Source organism: Narcine bancroftii, chromosome 2 (genome assembly GCF_036971445.1).
Source record: "Narcine bancroftii isolate sNarBan1 chromosome 2, sNarBan1.hap1, whole genome shotgun sequence".
Classification (NCBI taxonomy): Eukaryota; Metazoa; Chordata; class Chondrichthyes; order Torpediniformes; family Narcinidae; genus Narcine; species Narcine bancroftii.
Window position 1 is genome coordinate 49,894,437 of NC_091470.1, and position 17,693 is coordinate 49,912,129.

Below are 17,693 nucleotides of genomic sequence, written 5' to 3' on the forward strand. Positions count from 1 at the left end.
GAGACTTCAGTAAATATATTTAAGACAAGATTGGATAGATTTCTACAAAGTAAGGGAATCAAGGGATATGAGAAAAAGGCAGGTAGGTGGAGATGAGCCAATCATCAGATCGATTACTTTGAATAGCGGAGCAGGCTCGAAGGGCTGGATGGCCTACTTCAGCTCCTATTTCTTATGTTCTTATGTTTGACACATTTATTATTGAGAACCAAATTGGACAAAATTGGTGGTAACAACTTATTCTGAGATGTAAGTTCATCCTTAACAGTCATCAAATGGAATTTTATCCAGGCGCTTGCCTATTTAATGAAGGGCTCAAGCCCAAAACATTGGTTATGTATCTTTATCTTTGCTATATAAAATACGCTGTTTGACCTGCTGAGTTTCTCCAGTGTGATGCACTATCGAGCAGCAGTAAAGCAGACACAAAACATAAAGGCTATTCAACAGGCTTTATTCCACACAAACTTCCACAGAGCTGGCTGTGAGAAGAGCTGTGCTGCCTCTGAGACTGACCTTGAGGGGACGGATGTAGCTTATATCCTGGAGGGGCTTGGTCCATTCAGGTCAGCTGATTGAGAGCCAGCCAGGTGTTGCCTTGTCCTCCAGTGCTCTTCCTGCAGGTACACAGGTTGCCCCTTGCAGTAGGCTAGTGGTGTATCACCACATCCAGCATTGTGTGTTTACAATCCTTAATTGTCTGTGTAACATTTTTTAATACAGGATAGAAATTATAAAGTATTTTTTAAAAAAAACTTTGCTTCCAGTCTGTTTATCCAAATACTTAAACTTAAAAACAGCATGCTTCCTCTTTTACATTTAAAGTGATTACTGACTCATATCTGTAGTTCTTGCAAACCAAAGAGACATTATGTAATATATTTCTCATATCCTTGTTCCTCCTAAGCTTATTCTATGTTAGAGTTAGCGCCAAGGCGAGTATTTCAGAGTGGGGAAACTATGGCTTCTAGAGTACATTGTCAGTGAAAAACAGTCTCAGTGGTTAGTTTAAAAAAAATTTTGTAAAACCTATGGACCTGCGTCTTTTCTTTGGCTTGGCTTTGCGGACGAAGATTTATGGAGGGGTATGTCCACGTCTGCTGCAGGCTCATTGGTGGCTGACAAGTCCGATGCGGGACAGGCAGACACGGTTGCAGCGGTTGCAAGGGAAAATTGGTTGGTTGGGGTTGGGTGTTGGGTTTTTCCTCCTTTGTCTTTTGTCAGTGAGGTGGGCACTGCAGTCTTCTTCAAAGGAGGTTGCTGCCCACCAAACTGTGAGGCGCCAAGATGCACGGTTGGAGGCGAGATCAGCCCACTGGCGGTGGTCAATGTGGCAGGCACCAAGAGATTTCTTTAAGCAGTCCTTGTACCTCTTCTTTGGTGCACCTCTGTCTCGGTGGCCAGTGGAGAGCTCACCATATAACACGATCTTGGGAAGGTGATGGTCCTCCATTCTGTTATATTGATATAATATATTGTATTATATTGCTATATCAATATATAATTGATATTGATATAACCTTCTTTATCTTTTACACATGTGAGCATGGACCTTTGTTTACATATGGAGAGACTAATAAAGTCAACCTGGGTCCAATAAGCACAAGTGCACCCAAGCATTTGTTGTAAAGGTAACACTGCCTCAAGATCTCGCTGAGATTATTTTTTCATCCTTCCTTTATGCAAGTGCTTTACAATGCAGGAAAGAAGTGCAGGAATACACAAAGAAAGTGCTGGAGAAACTCAGTGGGTCAGGTAGCATCCATGGAATGCAATACAGTAGACACTTGACGTTCTGGGCCGAGGTTCCTAATGATCAACAATTCCTTTCTATGATGCTGCCTGACCCATTGAGTTCCTCTTTGTGCCTTGATGAAGGGCTCAAGCCCAAAAGATTGGTTATCTATTTTTATCTTTGCTATATAAAATATACTCTTTGACCTGCTTAGTTTCTCCAGAATTGTGTTTTTACCTCAACCACAGTGTCTGCCAACTTTCGTGCTTTACTTTCTTTCTTCTTTATGTGTTGCTTCAATTTTCCAGTATCTGCAGAGTTTTTGTTTTCTGTGGATGTAAAAAGTGAACCCTTTAAGATTTCAGATTTCAGATTTATTGTCAGGGTATGTACAGGACATCGCATACAACCTGGAGATTCTTTTTCCTGCGGGCGAGGCAGAATTACCATTAATTGGTAGTGCAAAAAAAAATTACACAGTGTAAACATGTAAACAAATATAGAACTGTAAACAGATAATGAATGTAAACAAAATGACTGTGCCATTCAGAGAGAACAAAAAGAAAATGAATAAAGTAAGAGTCCTTAAATGAGTCCCTGATTGAGTTTGCCATTCAGGAATCTGATGGTGGAGGGGTAGCAGGTGTTCCTGAACCTAGTGGTGCAAGTCTTGTAGCACTTCTCTCTTGATGGCAGCAGCGAGAATAGAGCATGTACTGGGTGGTGTGGATCTTTGATGATTGTTGCTGCTCTCCGATGGCAGCGTTCCCTGTAGAATTTCTCAATAGTGGGGAGGGTTTTACCTGTGATATCCAGGTCTGTGTTCACTACTTGATGTCCCCATGCCAGACTATGATGCAGCCAGTCAACTCCCTTTCCACCACATCTCTGTAGAAATTTGCAAGGGTTTCTTATGTCATACCAAAAATCAGCAAACTCCTGAAGAAGTAGGGGTGCTCATGTACTTTCTTCATGATGCCATTGGTGTGTTGGGTCCAGGAACGATCCTCTGAGATAGTGGCTCCCAAGAACTTAGATTTACTCATCTGATCCCTCAATGATCACTGGATTGTATACCTCTGTTTTTCCCTTCCTGAAATCAACAATCAGCTCCTTAGTTTTGGTGACATTGAATGCAAGTTTGTTGTTGGTGCACCATTCAGCCAAGTTTTTAATCCCCATCCTGTACGCTGACTCATCCCCTTCCTTTATACAACCCACTACCGTGGTATCGTTGACAAATTTATAGACTGTGTTATTGTCATACCGAGCTACACAGACGTAGGTGTAAGGTGAGATGAGCAGGGGGCTAAGAAAGCAGCCCTATGGTGCAGTGGAGATTGTAGAGGATATGTTCTTACCAATCTTCACTGATTGCGGTCCGGATTTTGGTTTAGAAGGTGGCACAGCTAAATCATTTACTGGATCCTTGACATAGGATATAATTTCACCCTCAGTCATTTCTGCCAATCACTCACATTCCAAAATTTGGTTTTACAAGCAAAAAAGGTTGTTTCCATATTGCATGCTTACATTTGGTAAAAAAAGAGGACTATCAGCTCTGGTTAAAGATAATACAGGAACGTTCATTTATGCTTATACATTTAATGCCTATGCTTTGGTAGCTACCCTGTTCAATCCCTCAACTCCGAACCAAAAACCAATCAGACTCTGACTGAGATGAACAACCAAACTGTATAAAAATTACGCATATTTCTTTCTCATCTTCAATAATTTTAAAACTAGGTAATATTCAAATAAATTGAATTGAACCATTTATAAAAATTGTCCCAGTTAACATTCCAGAGATATGATATTCTAAGATAGAAAGTGATCTAGGCACTCATCTCTAAAATGAATCTCTAGCGCTACCATGTGGCTAGGAGTGAAACTGTATTGATATTTAAATAATAAATATTTTACTGCAAAGTTTTGAAAGCTTGTAAAACAAGATAAATAAATTTAACAAGTGATAATATGAATCTTTTTTACATTTTCAAACTCTATTAATAAAAATGACAACAATCAAAAAGAATATTAGTAGCAGATCAGGGGTAATGAAAATAAATAAATGTACATCATCCCATTACTTCTATAAAAGCAGAAAGATGGAAATATTCAGCCAGATAGTCAGCAGATGTGGAAGCATAAAAATAATTAATGCTTTAGGTCAATTACTTTTCTACCCTAAAAGGACTGTGCACCTGAAGCTCTGGGTGAATCTTCCTGGCTTTGGCCAGTATTTGAAAGGTTCAGCAATTCATGCTGAGATCATTTCTGGAGATACTTAGAGCTGTTGCAAGTATAATGATTTGCTGAGAATCAGATGCCACTGCATTTCTCACTGCATTGACCAGACTGCATGTGCAGGCCAACAGGACCCATTCTAGTTGAGATCCCCTGGCATTTCACTGGGGAAATTGACTGTGATGCACCTAGGATTCACACCAAGGCCATCTCTGCATCATGGCCATGGTGGTCTTGGCCAATGTTGCAAAAGAAGGACATGCCATCCTTGTCATCCATGCTGAACAATGGGCACTCTTCCATATTAATCCAATTTCTCATCATTCGGTCTGAAGCTCCCTATCACTAGATGATCCAAGTGCCAATGTAGACACTTCTCAAATGCATCACCTCATATTTGTCTGGATTGAACTCCATCTAAAGTCAGATTCTCCAACTCATCAATATCTCTCTTCAGCCTAACACCACCTCCCACACTGTCAGCAAACTTTGTCAGTCTTCATGTCATCTGCCAGCAGTGCCTTCCACCAAACAACCAAAGTCTATGTAAATCACTTTGCTGCCCTCATTGGCACGCTTTGTTACCTCTTCATAGAATCCGAGCAAAATTCGTCAGACAGTATTTGCTCTTGACAAAGCCATGTTGGCTGTTTCTCATTAGTCCCTGCCATTCCAAATAATCCTCTCCCTCAATAGTTTCCTGTATCTTTTTTTTACCACTGATGTGAGCGGCACAAGTCTATCATTACCAGGCTTTTCCCTGCTGCCTTTCTTGAAAGGAGGAACAGTGTGTTCTCCTTCACCACAATTCAGGGCCCTGAAGTCCTTCCAAGTGAACCTGTAGGGCACATTTACTGCATCTGGTGCTCCCTGATGTGGGCTCATCAACATTGGGAAGACTGGACGTAGATTGGGGGATTGCTTTGTTGAGCAACTTTGCTCTGACCACTGCAACATTAAGGACTTCCCAGTGGCCAATCACTCATTACCACATCATATTGCCACACTGACATGACTGTCCATGGCCTCATGTACAGCTAGGTGAGACCACATGTAAATTGCAGAACAACACCTTATATTGTATCTCAGCTGTCTTCAAAAAGCAGCATAAATATTGTTTTCCAATTTCTAGAATCCCCATCCCCTTGCTTTCCCTCATCTCTCTGATCCTTTCCTTTCCTCCTCTTCCTCATGCCAATTTCCTCATGGATAGGAAATTGGTTAAGAGATAGGAAACAAAGGGTTGGAGTAAATGGGTCTTTTTCAGAATGGCAGGATGTGACGAGTGGAGTGCCTCAGGGATCGGTGTTGGGTCCTCAGTTGTTTGTAATTTATGTTAATGATTTGGATGAGGGGATTATAAATAACATGAGCAAATTTGCAGATGACACTAAACTGGGTGGCGGTGTGGGGTGTGAGGAGGATGTAAGGAAAATGCAGAGGGACTTGGACAGGCTGGAGGAGTGGGCGGCTAAATGGAAGATGAATTTCAATGTGAACAAATGTGAGGTTATTCATTTTGGGGGAAGTAATAGGAAAGCTGAGTATTATTTAAATGGAGACAAGCTAGGGAGTGGGGAAGTGCAAATGGATCTGGGTGTACTTGTTCACCGGTCAATGAAGGCTAGCATGCAGGTTCAGAAAGCTGTGAAGAAGGCAAATGGAATGTTGGCTTTCATAAAGAGGGGATTGGAGTATAGGAACAGAGACGCCCTTCTGCAGTTATACAGGGCCCTGGTGAGACCCCACCTGGAGTATTGCGTCCAGTTCTGGTCTCCAAACTTGAGGAAGGACATACTAGCTATAGAGGGTGTGCAGCGCAGATTTACAAGGTTAGTTCCAGGGATGGCAGGGTTGTCATATGCAGCAAGGCTAGAAAAACTGGACTTGTATCCATTGGAGTTTAGAAGGATGAGGGGGGACATGATTGAGGTATACAAAATCATCAGGGGGATAGACAAGGTGAAGTCTGATTACTTGTTCCCAATGATGGGGGAGACGAGGACTAGAGGGCATAGTTTAAGAATACAGGGTAGGCCCTTTAGGACAGAGATGGGAAAGCATTTTTTTACCCAGAGAAGTGTGAATCTGTGGAATGCTCTGCCACAGAGGGTGGTAGAGGCGGATTCACTGACTATGTTCAAAAGAGAGTTAGATAAGACTCTTGTGGGTAACAGAGTTAAGGGTTATGGGGATAAAGCTGGAAAGGGGTACTGATGGTAATGATCAGCCATGATCTAAAATGGCGGTGCTGGCCCGACGGGCCAAATGGGCTACTCCAGCTCCTATTGTCTATTGTCTATTGTCTATTGTAATCACTTGGTACCGCACGGATGGCAGTCTCTTCAATCTGAGGCGCCTGCAAGCTCACACCAAGTCACAAGAGAAACTTGTCCGTGAACTACTCTTTGCAGACGATGCCGCTTTAGTTGCCCATTCAGAGCCAGCTCTTCAGCGCTTGACGTCCTGCTTTGCGGAAACTGCCAAAATGTTTGGCCTGGAAGTCAGCCTGAAGAAAACTGAGGTCCTCCATCAGCCAGCTCCCCACCATGATTACCAGCCCCCCCACATCTCCATCGGGCACACAAAACTCAAAACGGTCAACCAGTTTACCTATCTCGGCTGCACCATTTCATCAGATGCAAGGATCGACAATGAGATAGACAACAGACTCGCCAAGGCAAATAGCGCCTTTGGAAGACTACACAAAAGAGTCTGGAAAAACAACCAACTGAAAAACCTCACAAAGATAAGCGTATACAGAGCCGTTGTCATACCCACACTCCTGTTCGGCTCCGAATCATGGGTCCTCTACCGGCACCACCTACGGCTCCTAGAACGCTTCCACCAGCGTTGTCTCCGCTCCATCCTCAACATCCATTGGAGCGCTTACATCCCTAACGTCGAAGTACTCGAGATGGCAGAGGTCGACAGCATCGAGTCCACGCTGCTGAAGATCCAGCTGCGCTGGATGGGTCACGTCTCCTGAATGGAGGACCATCGCCTTCCCAAGATCGTGTTATATGGCGAGCTCTCCACTGGCCACCGTGACAGAGGTGCACCAAAGAAAAGGTACAAGGACTGCCTAAAGAAATCTCTTGGTGCCTGCCACATTGACCACCGCCAGTGGGCTGATAACGCCTCAAACCGTGCATCTTGGCGCCTCACAGTTTGGCGGGCAGCAACCTCCTTTGAAGAAGACCGCAGAGCCCACCTCACTGACAAAAGGCAAAGGAGGAAAAACCCAACACCCAACCCCAACCAACCAATTTTCCCCTGCAACCGCTGCAATCGTGTCTGCCTGTCCCGCATCGGACTTGTCAGCCACAAACGAGCCTGCAGCTGACGTGGACTTTTTACCCCCTCCATAAATCTTCGTCCGCGAAGCCAAGCCAAAGAAAGAAAGAAGATTGTAATCACTTTCTACAGCTCTGTATTCCCTTCCTTTCTTTTCTCTAATCAGAGAGCATCTCAGCCCTCTATCCCCTTCACTATCACCTCTCAGCTCCTTTCTCTTTCCCTCCTCCCTCCTGTTTCGACCTAAAATTGTAAAACCATTTCCCCTCCTCCCACCCCACCTTCTAATTCAGGTATTTGCTCATATTCTGGCGTTCCTGACAAAGGACTGAGGCCCAAACCATCGACTACCCTTGGATGCTCCGTGACCTGCTGAGTTCCTCCTGCACTTTGGTTACTGACTGCTCTGCTTCTGTCATCTTGAACATCTCTCCTGTCCAGCAATTCCAGAACCCCAGCAATTTATTGCCTTACATTCTGTAGCATCCTGGAATAAATCCCATCATGTCCTGGGATACCTCAACTTCTAAGACTTCACCTTTTAATTATTTCCGGAGACCTGGACTAGACTTTCACCCATCCTTTCACTGAAGATTTCATCAACAAAGTCTATTTGTTTTGTGAATACCAATGAAAAGTATTCATTTAGAATTTCATTTATACTCTGTAAACAGATTGCACGCATTACCCCAAATGGACCCTGCTTTTTCCCAGGTTATTATTTTGCCCTGAATATACTTTTAGAAAGCATTTGGATTTACCCAAATCCTCCCTGCCAGTAATATATTGTGATTCCTCTTAGGTTTCCTCATTTCCTTTTTAAACACCTCCCTACAATTTTTATACTCTTCACCAAGATTAAGAGGGCGAAGTGCTCGAAAGAAAATTTATCGAAAGAAAATTCATTCAGAGGTCTAACTGAGGCCTTGGGTTAATTTAAACATCGGGGATCTTGGGGCAGAGGGAGTTGTTTGGCTGGTCAAAGGTTAATGCCAAGAAAGATAGGGATCAGGTCCAAGATTGCCAAGTTTAGAGGTTTGGGCCTGAGTTCAGGAGAGTCGGAGGGAAGAGGTTTGTCAATGTATTCAAAAGGGTCAGTGATTGGGAAGGTGGGAGGAAAACCTGGGAATTAGGGTTTACAGGCGTCAGGCCAGAGATCACAGAGGGGTGGGAGCAAGGAATAAAGGGCAGGGAAGGAATAGGATGGGAGAGTGAAAGAGAGAAACCAAGCAATTGAACTTCAGTGAAGACCCTGTTCACAGTAGCATTTTTAAAAACCAACCATTCTGGGATTACCCAATTGTAATAACTCCCTAACTAATGACTTACATTTTCTATAATGCTCCAAAAAATTGCATGATTCACACTGAGAAATTATCAGCTAACCACCTTTGGTCAAACAAACCAATTCGGAAATGGCTGTAATCATTTCTCACCCTCAGACTTTTCAATTATATTGCACTGTAATAAAAAGTGACATGTGAATTCCCTGGCTACAGTGTCAAATCAGCATTATCTGTATGCCCAGAAACTTGCATTGTTTTCTTTTCACAGGGCTATATTTACCCCCAGTCTCCACTTCAAAACTTTCTTTGGGGATTGGGAGATCTGTACCAACGGCCTGAATGAGGAAGTTAATCCCAATTTCCTTCTCAACCTAAGGAATATATTTAAGATCAGTGTGCATTCCACTAAAGTCACTTAGCTTCAGACCTCATTTCAAGCCTCAACTCAAGCATGGATGAAAGAGCTGAACTGCAGGGGTGAGGTGAGAGTGAGAGCCCTGATATCAAGGCAGAATCTGACTGAGTATGCCACCCATGAGCACTGGATAAACTGGAGTCAATGAGAATCAGGGGGGAAATGAAATGGTTGTGCTGAATGGGGATCAATCATCTCAGCCACAGGACATATCTGCAAGAATTCCCCAGGCAGGGTAGTGTCCTCAGCCCAACCATTTTCAACTACTCTACCAAGACCTTCCTTCAATTGTAAAATCAAATTAGGGACAATCACTGATGATTGCACAATGTTAGTGACTCTTTAGATCATGTGGCAGTCCACATTGAAATGCAACAAGGTCTGGGCTGATAGGTGACAAGTAACACAAACTACATAAGAGCAATTGGGGGCCCGTCAGAGAACTGACTATGTGCAACAAAAGAAAATCCATCTATCAACTTCGGATGTTCAACAGTATCCCCGACTATCACTATCCTGGGTGTTATCAATGATCAGAAACTGATCAGGTGTGGGCCAAATGTACAATGTGGCCACAGGACCACATCAAAGGCTATGAATCCTGTGGTGAGCAATTTGCCTCCTAACTCGCCAAAGCCTGTCCATCATCGACAAGCCTCAAGTCAGGAGAATGATGAAATACTCTCCGCTTAGGTGGATGAGTACAGCTTCAACAAAATTCCACACACTCGGCATCATACAAAACAACATACCCCATCCACTTCACCATCTGTCCACAGTTGCAGCAGTTTGTACCAAGGCTTCTTAGATGGCAGCTTCCAAACAAATGACTTTTACCAGTTAGAAGGACAAGGGCAGCAAAGGCATGAGAACATCATCATCGAGAAGCTTCCCTCCTATGTATAACTATAGTTTCTTAGATTTCCATTGAATGCTCTCAAAGATTTTCACTAACTTCCTGGAATTAGATACCTACAATTGCAGACAGCTAATTGTGATGTAACTAAAGTTTTGTATTTAATTTCTTCTTATTACTCTCTATAAGGACACTATCCTAGGGTTTTTAATAGCTATATTTATCTGTGTTTGATTTAAATATTCATATTGTTCTCATTAAAATAAATTCAGTCCAACTCTCTTAACTGTCTGCTTTGGCATTATTAGGTAATTTACCTGGTGAGAAAGCAAGCAAAAATAATAACATTTCCACCAGTCTGCGTATTGTCATTCAGGCATGTCATTTCAACTTAAATGACCTAAAGGATTCATTCAAGCATGCAAGGTTTGCAAGGATTGGAAAGCGTGATGAGCCTGTTAAACACTGCTCAACCTGCCCTCGGTATGTTTGTAGTCTACTGATTTTCCATTAGGGTACTTCTTACAATTGCACAGTAGAACTGTTCTGGACAACAGATGTGTCACTTGTGATTCATTCAGTTCACTCTGCAAGTCCTTGACAAAGTTAATTTCAACATTTGAATTCTGCACCAGGAATTCAATGTACTTAAAATGTGTGCCCCAAAACAACTTCTCAATTCTATTTTCAAATATGGTAAAATGTTAATTATGAATTGGTGTTCCAAATGGCTTTCAACTTGCTGTGGTTTTTTTTACTGGTTCTGGAAAGAAATTTAAAAAGGTGGTAAGTCTCTTGACACTGTACCTTAATCTCTATTCAGGAAGCTGAATAAGGTTTGGTATCAATAGAATCAGTGGAAACATCAATGGATCATAACTTTTCATGGATGAAGGATAACGTAAGAAAATAAAAAGGCCAAATCTTGCTCAAAGACCTCAGCAGTAACTGCCAGCATGTGGCTAATCTGCTGGTTTGTTCCACACTGGGAAATATGTTCACAGATCATATATCAGTTTAGAACTGCTGCAGAAACTATTAGCCCTTTTGATTTTACAGCTATGAAGAAGAAAGAGTAGAATAAGTAAAATATTTTAAATATTTGCATTCCGATCAATGTTTTAGTGATACTTCTAAAATATTTTTTCTTTTAAAATTGTGGTACTGTTTACATATTTCCAATAGGTTGAATATTTACCATTTACTTCGGCGTATAAGATGACATTCAGATAAGATGGGCCCCCAATTTCAGCCTGAATTTCATGGTTTTATCATATATTGTGAGTATAAGATGACCCCCTCTAAAAAAAATATGTGTGCTGACTTGAGCTGGTGTTGCGTTGACTGAGCTGTTGGGCATAGCTGGAATGTGGGTGATTTTATGATCAAAGCATGGAATAAAGTAAAAGTAGAGGCTGTAATAAAATCTTTCAAAAAGTCCGGAATCTCTAGTGCAATTGATGATATGGAGGATGATTTGCTGTGGGACACTGATGAGAGGAAGCCAACTCATCAGATTCAGACTGGGACCCATATGATGACAGTGTAAACAATGAGGATCTGGATATGCTCGCCGAGTTCTTTGCCCCAGACAATGATAGTGATTTTGAAGGATTTTAGATGTGTTTTTTAATAATAAAAAACCAGTAGATTAAAAATACACTGCATATTTCGGCATAAGACAACCCCTGTTTTTGGTGTGTTTTTGGGTGCCTCAAGGGTCATCTTACATGCCAAAATATATAGTAAGTATTCTAATAGTATTGATAGCTGGTGAAATGATGAGGTATCTGTGGCTTTCTGAATATCAAAATGATTCTCTACGTCCAAGTTGACCTTTTTGTGCATCTGCACTATAACCCAAGAATGCAATTAATCATACATTTTTTTCATGTGTTTGGAGGCTTAAAACATTGATACAGTAATAGCCTGGCAACACAGCAGGGCCCACTCTTAGTTCCAAAGGACTAAGTTCAATCATGGTCTCTGGTGCTATCTGAGTGGAATTTGCATGTTCTCTCTGCGATTCTCTCCTCTACATTCCTATCAAGTTCAACGAGGTTCAAACACTCACCTACACACGAGGGAGAATCTACAATTGCAAATTAGTCTCCCAGCTCACACTGCCTTGCTTTGTGTTCCCCTTAGATTGAAAATGTAGACTGGTAGATTAATTGGCTTTTTTTTTTCATTCCCCAGTGTGTTCAAGAGAGTGGTGGAATTTGGTTGAAGCTGATGAGAATGTGGGGAGAATTAAATAGGATTAGAGTAGGATTGGTGCAAATGAGTGCATGAGGGTTGCCATGGACAAGGTTGGCTGAAGAACAGTGTGGTATGATTCTATGACTTCAAGCGTTCTTCCTGGAAAATTAATTCCTGCAGCAAAATGATGATTGTTCTACATTATAGCAGTGACATATTTTACTCTGTTTCTTTAATTTGGTTCTGTTGATTAATAGAAGTGGAATAAAATACAATGCTGCCACAAATTTTTAAGCCATTGCTTCTTTAGCTTGTTCTTCCCAAAGTGCATCCCTTCACATTTACCTGGAATAACTGCATCAGCCATGTGTCTCCCAGTTCATTAATGAGCTTTCCCCTTGACTCTGTACTATCATGTTCGTGAAATATTGCACTACCAAGTTTTATATCATCTGTAAACTTCAAAATTGTATGTGTCATGCCCAAGTACAGATTACTTATAAATAACAAGAGGAGCAATGATTCATACATGGACCCCCTGGGAGCCCTGAAGAACAATTCTCTCCAGTCAGGAAAAAAAGAATCCATTCACTACTTCTGTCTTCTGTTCTATGGATAATTTTGTTCTCACACTTACTTTATTACTTTAAAAACATGAGTTCATCTGCATCTTATCCCCATGACAACCCTGTCTTCATCTAAGATATTCCCTTTGGCATATCTATTTCTCCTTAACATTGTTTCTGCAATTTAAAACTAACTTTCTTAATTCTTGTGCAGGGTTTCAGACCTAAAGTGTTAACCCTGTTTACAAAGATGCTGCTTGACCTGCTGGTCATTGTGGTGATATGTAATTACACCACTAGGTCACCAGGGGTCATCCCAGTGACTTTGTATATAAAGCAGTCCAGAGCAACATTCTAGCCTTCCAGGTTTGTCTTGCAGAGAGACAAGACTTCTTAATGTACATATTAGTTTATTAAAGCTGTCTTATACTCGCACTGCTGTTGTGGTTCTTGTCAGTACAATTTAATAAATTAATATGACAGCTACTAGGATGGAAGCTACTTCTGCTCCAACATGCATTCCCGACCACCTGGAGACTCTTCCCAAGGAATGGAATCTGGGGACGACTAGCACGCATGTGGTTCCGAGGAAAGAGACGGCGAGGAACCGTTGTACTGGAATCGTGGTGGAATGCAGGGAAGACCACAGAAGTACGATAGGGCAGGTATGACGGCCAAGAGCCCTGCCTGCCCGTGGGTTCGCCGGTACAGGCGCCGCCGATTCTAAACCCCGGTCTGATCAGAAAGGGGCCACTACAAGTGGAGGATCTCCACAAGTCATGCTCCCAATCGCCACGTATGTGCAGAATTCTAAACCACTCCAGAGCCAGGGAAAGCAGACACCGTTACCATCACTCCCCTAGCAGCAGTTTCCCCAGTACTAAGGAGACATGACGCTACCGCTGGGATCCCCCCTAAGCCCGCTGCAAATGTCCCAAAGCCAGCGACTCAGCCAAAGCACCCAGGTTACTCCTCCAGCAGACACAAGCCCCACAGACGTTCTACCAGCAGCTCCCAGTACCCCAGGGTCCACCCTTGCTACACCCAAGGGACCAGAGTCAGTGGCTTAGCCATGTGCTGCGACCAGACAGGCTGGAACTCCCAGAAATCTCGGAGTCGGCACGCACTTCGGCTGCTGGCAAAAATGCTTTCTGAATTACGTGGAGCGTGCTGAGGCATCGGAAAAAGAGCTATTAATGCTGCTGTTAGCCCAGCTGGGAGACCACCCTTACTCCCTTATACAGGATGCCAGGTCCTACCAAGAGGCAATGAGCATTTTACTGAGGCATCACCTCACTGACAAAAGGCAAAGGAGGAAAAACCCAACACCCAACCCCAACCAACCAATTTTCCCTTGCAACCGCTGCAATCGTGTCTGCCTGTCCCGCATCGGACTGGTCAGCCACAAACGAGCCTGCAGCTGACGTGGACTTTTTTACCCCCTCCATAAATCTTCGTCCGCGAAGCCAAGCCAAAGACAGTAAGGGGATTCATTGGAGCGACTTCATCTCCAACATCGAAGTACTCGAGATGGCAGAGGCCGACACCATCGAATCCACGCTGCTGAAGATCAAACTGCGCTGGGTAGGTCACGTCTCCAGAATGGAGGACCATCACCTTCCCAAGATCATGTTATATGGCGAGCTCTCCACTGGCCACCGAGACAGAGGTGCACCAAAGAAGAGGTACAAGGACTGTCTAAAGAAGTCTCTTGGTGCCTGCCATATTGACCACCGCCAGTGGGCTGATATCGCCTCAAACCTTGAATCTTGGCGCCTCACAGTTCGGCGGGCAGCAACCTCCTTTGAAGAAGACCGCAGAGCCCACCTCACTGACAAAAGACAAAGGAGGAAAAACCCAACACCCAACCCCAACCAACCAATTTTCCCTTGCAACCGCTGCAACCGTGTCTGCCTGTCCCGCATCGGACTTGTCAGTCACCAGCGAGCCTGAAGCTGACATGGACATTACCCCTCCATAAATCTTCGTCCGCGAAGCCAAGCCAAAGAAAAAAACAGTAAGGGGTATAGTGAACTCCATTCCCGGTACAGACTAAAGACCAGGTCACAACAAGTAGGGAAGTCTGCCGGAGACTTCATACTCTCTCTCTGAAAGACCTGGCGAGAGACTGCAACTTTAAAGCATTATCAGCTCAGGAGAATGCGGAACACCTTATTTGGGACAGAATTGTTGCAGGCATACAGTCCAATGAGATGAGACATCGATTGCTGGAGAAAGGAATGGTGGGGCTAGATGAGGCAGAGACTATCGCAGAAGCTTTAGAAAGAACCAGGAAAGAATTGGAGGAGTACTCACAGGACCCTGGGGCTGGGACAAACGTCAGACTGCTGGACTCTCTAGCCCCACAAAAAGAAAAGTATGCTGCCTCACAGGAATCCACAGCAGCAGCAGCACCTTGAGGGTTCCAAGTGCTTTTTCTGTGGACAAAGGAAGCACTCCAGAGTCCTCTGCCCTGCCAGAGAAAATGTCTGTTCCAACTGTGGAAAATGTGGGCATTATGCAAAAGTCTGCAGAAGCCCCAAGGCCACAGCTAAGGCCCATTCTCATGCTAATGAGAGGCAGGAAAGCTCTTCTTTCTCCACAAACAGAAGAAGAAGGCCATGTGCAGCCGGCCATCTTGGACAAATGCTACAAAGCAGAGGACACAGTCTTCAGGTGGTGAATATGACGCAGAGTACTATCGGATGGAAGGACACGCCAGACTTGCTTCCCTACGCATGAATCAGGCGAGTCCACACAATTTATCTGACGTCACTGTGTGCATCAAAATTAATGATGTGAGGGTAAATTGCTTAATAGATAGTGGAAGCACTGAAAGTTTTATTGACCAGGGGTTAGTCAACCACCTTGCCCTCCCCACATGCCCGAGTGAGCACCAGATCCTGTTAGCAGCCAGCAACCTTGCTGCTATCCGCGATAGCTTTCTTGAGCAGCATGTTAAGGAACCCACAAGAGAAAATGCTCTCCTGGATCTAGTGTTGTGCAATGAGATAGGTAGAGTAAATGATGTAATAGTCAGAGACCATCTGGGAAATAGCGATCATAGTATGATTGAATTTCTCATTCAGATGGAAGGGGAAATAGTTAGATCTAAAACTAATATATTATGCTTAAACAGGGGTGACTACCATAGGATGAGGGAGGAATTGGGCAGAGTGGACTGGGAGCACAGGCTAATTGATGAAACAATTGAGGATCAGTGAAAGATTTTCAAAGAAATATTTTGTAATGCTCAACAAAAATATATTCCGGTCAGGAAAAAGGGCAGCAAGGGAGAGAAAAATCAACCGTGGTTAACAAAGGAAATAAAGGAGAGTATAAAATTGAAGGCGCAGGTGTACAAACCTGCAAAGAGCAGTGGGAAACTGGAAGATTGGGATAACTTTAAGAGACAACAAGGGTTACAAAGCAGGTAATAAGAATTGGGAAAAAGGATTATGAAAGTAAATTGGCACAAAATATAAAAACAGAAAGCAAAAAATTTTATAAATATATAAAACGGAAGAGGGTGGCCAGAGTTAACATAGGACCCTTGGAGGATGAGAAAGGAAAACTGATAGCAAAAAATAAGGAAATCGCCGAGGCATTAAACAAATATTTTGTGTCAGTCTTCACGGTGGAAAACACGTCAAGGATGCGAATGTTGGGGAAGGCCTTGATAAAATAGTTGTTACAATGGAAGTAGTGATGGAGAAACTAATGGGACTAAAGCCAGACAAATCACCTGGTCCTGATGATTATGCATCCAAGGGTTCTGAAGGAAATGGCAGAAGTTATAGTTGATGCATTGGTGGTCATATACCAAAATTCCTTGGATTCTGGGCAGGTCCCAGCAGACTGGAAGACAGCAAATGTCACGCCACTTTTTAAGAAGGGATGTAGGCAGAAGACTGGAAATTATTGGCCAATTAGCTTGACGTCTGTAGTTGGAAAAATGCTTGAATCCGTCATTAAAGATGAAATAGTGAAACTTTTGGAACGTAAGGGTTCAATCAGGCAGACGCAGCATGGTTTTAGAAAGGGAAGATCTTGTTTGACAAACGTTAGGATTCTTTGAGGATATAATGGGTGCGGTGGATAGAGGGGAACAGGTTGATGTTGTATATTTGGATTTCCAGAAAGCGTTTGATAAGGTGCCGCACAAGAGACTTATCAGTAAGTTACAGGAAAGTGGAGTCCAGGGAAGTATATTGGCATGGATCAAAAATTGGTTGTCTGACAGGAGGCAGAGAGTCAGGATAAGTGGGAGTTATTCAGGTTGGCAGAGAGTGGTAAGTGGGGTGCCGCAGGGGTCAGTGCTAGGCCCACAACTGTTCATCATTTACATTGATGACTTGGAGGAGGAGACAAAAAGTGGTGTAGCCAAGTTTGTGGATGACACCAAAATGAGTGGAAGAGCAAATTGTAATGAGGATGTGGAAAGTCTGCAGAGGGTATAGTTAAGCTGGATGAGTGGGCAAAGGTCTGGCAGATGGAGTACAATGTTAGTAAGTGTGAGGTTATCCACTTTGGCAAGAAAAATAAAAGAGCTGAATATTATTTAAATAGTGAAAAACTACAGCATGCTGTTGTGCAGAGGGACTTGGGAGTGTTTATGCATGAATCACAAAAAGTTAGGTTGCAGGTGCAGCAGGTTATTAAGAAGGCAAATGGAATGTTGGCCTTCATCGTTAGAGGAATTGAATTCAGGAATAGGGAGGTAATGTTGCAACTGTATAAGGTACTGGTGAGACCACACCTGGAGTACTGTGTCCAGTTCTGGTCTTCATATTTGAGGAAGGATATACTGGCTTTGGAGATGGTCCAGAGAAGGTTTACTAGGTTAATCCCTGGGATGAAGGGGTTGATTTATAATGAAAGATTAAATCATCTAGGATTGTATTCGCTCGAGTTCAGAAGAATGAGATGAGATCTTATAGAAACATATAGGATTATGAAGGGTATGGATAGGATAGATGTAGGAAGGTTTTTTGAGCTGACCGGGGAAACTAAAATGAGAGGACACAGTCTCAAGATTTGGGGGAGTAGATTTAGGACAGAGATGAGGAAAAATAGTTTTTCTCAGAGA